Source organism: Bradysia coprophila, unplaced genomic scaffold (assembly GCF_014529535.1).
Source record: "Bradysia coprophila strain Holo2 unplaced genomic scaffold, BU_Bcop_v1 contig_373, whole genome shotgun sequence".
Taxonomy (NCBI): Eukaryota; Metazoa; Arthropoda; class Insecta; order Diptera; family Sciaridae; genus Bradysia; species Bradysia coprophila.
In genome coordinates this window covers 809,977-818,792 of record NW_023503632.1, presented here as the reverse complement: position 1 = coordinate 818,792, position 8,816 = coordinate 809,977, and positions in this window count along the sequence as shown.

Here is an 8,816-nt window from a genome sequence, read left to right as displayed (position 1 = left end):
TACCTGCAAGAGGTAATATTTTCAAATCTTTTTTGTCAGTGCAAGAACGTTCATAATCTACAGTTTCCCAATGAACAAAGAACATAATTATAACCCGAGTATCAGTTAATTTATTTACTTGAACCAACCCAGACTATCAATGACAATCACGATTACCGCTTAAGTTGAATCCGTCCCTGAAAAATACGGACTTCATTCTATACATGTTACAGTAGTTTTATGAACAAAAGAATTGCGGTCTTACATCGACGATGCAATATGAACGATATGAACTTGTTCGGAAGTTGTTATTCTTAGCGTGATTAGTTTATTAATTGAATTGAATTGAGTATGATGTTTGTCTATTTATCCAAAAAAAATTGAAAGAAAAAAACGAAAGAGAAATCAGAAATTTAATGGAACAATAACATATAGTCTAAGCGAAGTAAAAATGTCTTACGGGGATATTTTTTGAGATAACAAAAAATCTGAATGAAAATGGATTTACTATTGTAATATACGGAGATGATATTCGATTTAAGTAATTTCAATTTTTGTGCACACAGATTGGGCGAATAGTTCAGTCGAAAAGCCTCATAATCAATTGACTGATTTTAGTGTTAAACATTGAACTTGGCTGCTTTTGGCATTATTATTTAGGGAAAAGAAGAATCGTGGAAGTCGACTAGGAATTTCCCATGATGGACAAACACTGCACACATCATATAAATTGTGTAATTATTTTGCTTCGATTTTCTTATGATTTTCTCAACTAAACGAAAGTTACTACATTGTACCTACTGATATGAGCTTAGCTTAGTCCATAAGCCTAAACGCGCTGCAATAAGTAAAAGACAATTGTAAAATTCCCGTCAGCATTTAACGGAGCTGATCAATTTAACTCTATTGTAAAATTCGATTAAATTTATCGATCGTTAAATTTGGGCTGATGCTATTCGCACGTGCGTGCGAATAGCCATTTCACAATGGATTTGACTACTCGCACGCGCGTGCGAATATCCATTACACACTGTCTTAGACTATTCGCACGCGCGTGCGAATAGCCATTTCACATTGGATTTGACTATTCACACTCGCGTGCGAATAGCTAAAACAACGAGTACTGGCTATTCGTACGCAAAAACGACTCTTCTTCTTCTTCTTTTTCAGCCTGTTTCTATCCACTGCTGGATGTAGGCCTCTCCAACTTCTTTCCATTTCGTACGATCCATTGCCATTTGCTGCCAGTTTGTACCTGCAATATTCTTAATTCCGTTTGTCCATCTCTCTGGTGGTCTACCTATAGCTCATCTTTTATATGGTCGCCAGTTCATGATCTTTTTGGTCCAACGTTCGTCTGTCCTCCTTGCAATATGTCCCGCCCAGCTCCATTTCAGAGATGCTATTCTTTCCATGACATCAACGACCCTGGTTTGTTGTCGAATCCATTGATTCGTCATTCTGTCTCTGAGTGTTATTCCAAGCATACTCCGTTCCATGGCTCTTTGTGTCACTCTCAATTTATCTTCGGATGATTTCGTTAAAGTTAACGTTTCCGCTCCATAAGTGAGCACTGGAAGGACACAAGTGTCGAAAACTTTGCGTTTCAGACTATTATTCATTTTGCTTTTGAAAATTAGTCTGAGTTTTTTGGTTGTCCAGACCTAACTTCAGTTTATGTCCTAGATATACATAGCTGTCGACACGTTCAATGACAGTGTCACCAATTTTGATTTCTCTATCGTCCCCGATGTTGGTCATGACTTTTGTTTTCGATAAATTCATCTTGAGGCCAACTTTGCTTGCCTCTTCACTTAACTGTTGTAGCATAAGCTGAGCCTGACCTAGATTCGCTGCTATGGGTACAATGTCATCAGCGAAGCGGAGATTGCTCAGGTACTCTCCATTTATCTTTATTCCCATTTTACTCCAGTTTAACTTCTTAAAAATACTCTGCAGAATCGCCGTGAATAATTTCGGTGAAATGGCGTCACCCTGCCTTACACCTCGGCCAATTCTGAATTTCTTAGATTTTGCTGTTCAGAAAAACCGCGGTTAACCGCGGTTTTTAGACGTAAAAACCCGAGTTGAGAGTTCCTTCGGACGAACGGCCTTTAGTGGAGCGTGGAGCTCCAACATACGAAGCACCTCAGTGCTAAAACGAGCCAGAGCGACATCTACGTCTACATCACACGTCATCGCTCTCCAGTCAACCGAAAGCGCGTCAGCAATCAGTCTATCTTTATCAATGCCATGTACATCACGCCTAAGAACCGACCCACCATTGACAAACGACATGTCACATCGGTAGGACATGAAAATCAGATCATGCTTTGATATTCCTCCCTGATATTTCCAAGTTAGCCTTGTGAAAACCGAGAGACATCACCGACCGCATTCACTATGAAATGATCAATACTAGTAGACGTTGTTGTCGAAAAGTGAGTCGGTGACATTGACACGAAATCAAGCGACAAACCACGCACAACATTCATAAATCTTACTGTCTTAGCTGACTGTACATAACACCAAACAAGATTTTGTGCGATGCCACACACAGCTCAACAAAGATGTACTCCAGCATACCAATCCGACTGACAGACTTTCAGATGACCCTCGAGGCAATACCCTCCTTCACATACAGTGCCACTCCACCGTATCGCCTGAGTTCCCTGTCATCACGATGAAGCACAAAACCACTTAGCTCCACAGATTTGTCCGACATATACGACTTGTAGTGAGTCTCAGAAATAGCAACGCAATGAGCGTTTACCCCTCGGAGTAGATTAAGAAATTCATCCAGTTTGGGTCGGAGCCCATCTGGGTTAAGGTGGAGAACATTAAGGGCCAATGTTTCACATTGATTGTTGACGTTATCTAATTCGGCAGTCATTTTTGAAAATTCTTGATTTTGTGTGTAAAGCCGTTGTACGTCAATCCTTTCACTTTTTTGAACTAGTTGTGATCTTTGAAATCTGGTATTTAATGTGACTCTTGCACGAACCATTCGGTGATCACTACCTGTTGAAAAACTGTTTAGGACCGTAACGTTCTTAACGGTTGACTTACAGCCAGTTATGATGTAATGGATCTCATTTTTCGTTACACCATCTGCACTAGCCCAAGTCCATTTCCGTTGAGGCTTTCCTGCAAATAATGAATTCATTGCGTACAAATTGTGTTGCTGTAGGAAGTTGAGTAAAGTATTTCCACGCTCATTTCTTTGGTCGTTGCTAAAACTACCAATAGAAACTTCGGAGTCTTCTTCTCGTTTTCCCAGCTTCGCATTGAAATCACCGATTAGATATTGGTAATGTGATGGGTTTTCGTTAAGAGCTTTCTCGACATCTTCATAGAATCTTTCTACTTCTTCGTCATCATGGGTGGACGTGGGTGCGTAAACCTGAATTAATTTGACACTGTATCTGTTATTTATCTTCAGGCTTACGTATATCACTCGATCGGAAATGCTTTTCGTGTGAGTTATGCGATCCGACCACCGCTTGTTTATGAACAATCCGCCACCGTGCATCAGCATCTGACTGTCCTTCCTCGGTAGAAGAATGTATGCCCTGATTGTAATTTCAGGCATTCCTCTCCAGGTTTTCTCACTTCGCTCACTCCCACAACATCCCATTTTATCTTTTCTAGCTCTTCTTCAATTTCTTGCATTTTTTGTCTTGACGACAATGTTCTGGCATTATATGTGGCAATGTATAATTCGTTGTGGCTTCGTTCTACATTTCTGCACGTACCGGGACCACAGTGCCTATCAAAGTGCACAGTGCCCGTCGGGGTAGTGTTACTCTTTTTGAACATTCTTTTCCATAAAGCTTTGCCCATTCTTTTGAACCTATCTGAACAAAAGGTTATTGGCGTCTTTTAAAGGACGTCCTTTAAAAGCTTAACCTAGTAACTAATAAGAATTCTGGGATCGTTCTATCCTTGGGCTTCCTGATCGTGTTGTTTCACCTCAACGTTGGTCCCTTAACCCCAATTCTTTCGGCTTCCAGCTCACGATTCATTCAGCCTTAAGATTGATCTATCTAATCCTATCTTATCTACTGCTACGTCCTCGTTAAACTTCATTTCCTCCACTCTTTTTCAAACTGGCTTGGGACAGTCTTTGGCGGTGTTTAAAAAGGACTGCTGATGAAGAAAAAACGAATATGATTTTCGCGGCGCGTGAAAATCATGTTCGTTTTTTCATCAGCCGTCTTCTTTGCGTACGAATAGCCAATACCAATAAGATTACAAAAGAGTGCAACCAACGGTATAAAACGGCTGTATCTGTAGCTGTAAAACGATTTTGAGATTTTGAGTGTGTTGGAATGGTTAACTAAAAAGAACAAGAGCGAAGTTCTTCTCAAGAAGATATTTGTCGCTAATATAAAGTCATGACCCTTCGTTATTTAATAAAATTCGAAATCCTGAAGTAAATTTGATACATGCACAAGTTTGTTTAGATGGCACCACGTGAAATGTGTCAGTCGAATAATTTTTTTTGGTTTGAGTGTCAATGTTGAGGTTTGGCACATTTTGATCGATAAATACTTTCCACCTATTTTTAAATGTATTAGAGAAATGGTAAGTTGGTACGCTGTGGCGAGATAGAAGCACCACTGGAATGACAGTAGGCTTCTATGGGAGAGAATGTGAAAGAATATGTATGTAACTATCTCACATTCTTTCCCATAGAAACCAACTTTCATTCCAATATTCCTTCTATCTCGCCACAGGCGTACCAACTTATCATTTCATGTATAAATTCATAAGTCGTACTAAGATACTACATTCACTCTTTTCTTTTCCACTTAAAACAACAATGCACTGATCGATCTAGGAGTTGGAGTACAGTTATGCAGCTTCGAGTTAATCCAACAGTGATAATGAGTCCAACCCAGATCTTTCATCTCATTCTTATCATCTTCTTCAGTTTTTGCTCTCATCAGTTCTCCTTCCAACCAAACTACAATATTAAGGTGGTAACTACGTTTATGAATCACTGCTACTTTATTCGCTCGAGTTGTTGTTGTTGTTGTTGTTGTTTTTAAGCCATATTAAAAATCAGCGTTTCTCAAACCTATTTTCCCCCCTAAATCGATTTTTTGAGAGAGTTTGGATGCTAGGGAGAGTATTGGTATGTGGAATTACCCGATTGCAAGTGGAGTAGACCTTTGTTTTTGACAACAGAATTAAATCAAAGAAATATGTCTTCTATAAAAGAAAATGCTTGATTTGAGGTTTTATTGAAACAAATCATCAGGCCCGGACTGGCCATACGGTGAATTCGGGGGATTCCCGATGGGCCTTTTGGATTTTTGTATGAGAATTTTTAATTTGTGGGCCTTTTTAAATTGAGTTGCATGGAGCCCCCGATGGGCTTTTTCGAGCCAGTCCGGTACTGCAAATCATCATTTTGATTTGGTAGAAAAATTTGAATGCGTGCGAATAGTCAAATCCAATGTGAAATGGCTATTCGCACGCGCGTCCGAATAGTCAAATCCAATGTCAATTTGCCAATCGCACGCGCGTGCGAATAGTATAAAACAGTGTGAAATGCCTATTCGCACGCGCGTCCGAATAGTCAAATCCAACGTGCCAATAGCGCTTGCGAATAGTCACAGCGTTAAATTTATTGTAGCGACACTACTTTTTTGAACGGATAAATTGAGGAAAGATACCGAAATAAACCGAAATTGAGCTATTGAAAGTCATCAGGCGGGATTCTTAGCACCATTTTAAATATGAATTTAAGAATTGTAACTTTTCTAGATGAGTAGAATTTCCTTCCAATCCTACTGAATTGCATCCGGCTCACACTATCTATCTTAACTTCTTCGAAATGAACGATGTAACGTAACAGGTTTCTTCCAAGGTCGTTCAAAATGTTAATCGTCATCCACAGAGAAGCCAACACAACCTCACTTTGAAGTTTTAACGAACAAATTTGTTTAAGTTGCGGTTATGTTTGCTTCTGTGGTTGACGGTCGGTTGTTTTCGGCCTGTCAAAATTCGTTTTTACCGTACGATGGAAGAAACCTACAGGCGACAGTCTCAAGACCAAGTCGTTTTTTTCTACAGAAATCTATCTTCCTGGTTGGATTCAAATTTTTAACTTACCATTTCTCGGTTATTTTATAGAAAACCTTTCTGCAGTGAGTACTAACTAATTAACCTTTCTGCAAAGGTGCTGGGAAAAGTGAACTTTCTCATGCCTCATTTGGTGACATTTGGAGGGTATCTTTTTAATTTTTTCAGGTGACTTTCGGGTGTGGGAAAATGAAAAGTATTGACGATCCCAATCAAAATATTTGATTGTTGAGAAAATACAGTAATCGCAGAATAGATAGCAAGAAATTCTTGTGTTTGGTTGTTTTTTTAAGTTCCAACAGTTCCACACTTCTATCAGCGCGTATAAGCGGTAAATCCGAGTATATCATGCCCGCACGTTAGTTAGCGGGCGTGACGCAAGTCCACTACCAAAAATGTTTTAACAAATTTTTTTTGAGGACGGCGGAGCATATTTACAGCAACTTTTTTACTTCTCCCCCTTAACTCCAACGACCCCCAAACTTAGATATTTGGAATCTGGGCATCAATACGAGTTCAACGAGCTATCACACGTTACTACAGCTTCAAAATTGGCCGAGATATTGAACTTCGAAATATTGATGTTTGTATGAAAATAAGCAAAATTTCGAATTTTCAGATAACTGAAATCGCCTACGTTAGTTAGTTAGTTAGTTAGTTCCAGGATCCAGGAACTCCTAAACGTTTCTATAGATTTTCCTGAAATTTTGGTTATAGGCTAATAATGGCCCAAAAATAAGAATGGAATTTTCAAAAGTTGGAAAAAACCCATATCTTGGGAGCTGGAGCTCCCCAAAGTCTCCATACAAATGCCATATAAAAGCCAATTTGTATATGTGTGTGTGTGTGTTTTGTATATTTTGGCACATGAAATTGATGGCCATGTGTGTTGTTTTGGGATGTGTTTCTTGTTGGAAATTGTGTGGTATGGTTGGGCAGCTGGAAAAATTTAGTCAATTTCGGTGTATGTTGGGCAGCGGGAAAAATTTGGTCACTTTTGGTGTATGTTGGGCAGCGGGAAAAATTTGGTCACTTTTGGTGTATGTTGGGCAGCGGGAAAAATTTGGTCACTTTCGGTGAATGTTGGGCAGCGGGAAAAATTTGGTCACTTTCGGTGAATGTTGGGCAGCGGGAAAAATTTGGTCACTTTCGGTGAATGTTGGGCAGCGGGAAAAATTTGGTCACTTTCAGTGAATGTTGGGCAGCGGGAAAAATTTGGTCACTTTTGGTGTATGTTGGGCAGCGGGAAAAATTTGATCACTTTTGGTGTATGTTTGGCAACGGGACGTATATACAGTTATATTGACATATATATATAGCTATATTGACCTATATATAGCTATATTGACCTATATATAACTATATTTACATATATATAGCTATATTTACCTATTTATAGCTATGTTGACCTATATATAGCTATATTTACCTATTTATAGCTATGTTGACCTATATATAGCTATATTTATCTATATATAGCTATATTTACCTATATATAGCTATATTGACCTATATATAGTTAGTAGATGACTATATTGACCTATATATAGCTATATTTACCTATATATAGCTATATTTACCCATATATAGCTATGTTGACCTATATATAGTTAGTATATGACTATATTGACCTATATATAGTTATTATATAGCTACATTGACCTATATATAGTTATTACATGACTATATTGACCTATATATAGCTATATTGACCTATATGTAGCTATATTGACCTATATTAACATATATATAGGTATATTGACCTATATATAGTTACTATATAGCAATATTGACCTATATATGGTTAGTATATGCCTATATTGACCTATATATAGATATGTTGACCTATATATAGTTAGTATATAGCTATATTGACATATATAGTTACATTGTCCTATATATACTTAGTATATAGCTATATTGACCTATATATTAGGGTGTGTCGATTTCAATTATTTTTTTTAGTCATTCCGGGTTCCGCCCTACCGCGATTCACCCTCGCACTAGCAATAATAATCAGCAAAAAAATTTTTTTCTAAGTCAATATAAGCTTGCACCGTCACTTTTTCAAAAATTTTCGAGCTACACGAGATAGCTGGATTATGGGTCCGAACCAAAAAAAATCTACAGATGCTTTTGCAAAGTTTTCACTCTGTACGGCATCTAGAGGGTCTACTAGAACATACAAAAATTAAAAAAAGTTAAAAAAATGTTTTACCGTCATTTTGGTATAGCATCAAGTTTCACCGAGGTGGAATTTTCAAGAATTTTGTAAGTGGAAAAGTCATCTCACCTGGGTGAATTTTTTTCAAGCTATTGTTGTGATAGCTCATTTTGTAGGTATTTCAATAGCACATCCAGCAAACGTACAGTTTCGATAGGTAAATTTAAATATTTTTTGGTTTCACTGTTGGAAGGCCCAAAAATGGGGCATTTCTTTGGGTATTTTCGAAAACATAACAAATTGGCTTCTCTTAAAAAACGAAATCTTACTATTTTCAGCTTTTAAATGTGTTATTCATGAATAATATTTGAATTTCTGTCAAAATTTTTCATTTACTTGCTGTATTTAAAATGTTAATTGTCTCCATACTCGAAGAAATGCCCCATTTTTGGGCCTTCCAACAGTGAAACCAAAAAATATTTAAATTTACCTATCGAAACTGTACGTTTGCTGGATGCGCTATTGAAATACCTACAAAATGAGCTATCACAACAATAGGTTGAAAAAAATTCACCCAGAA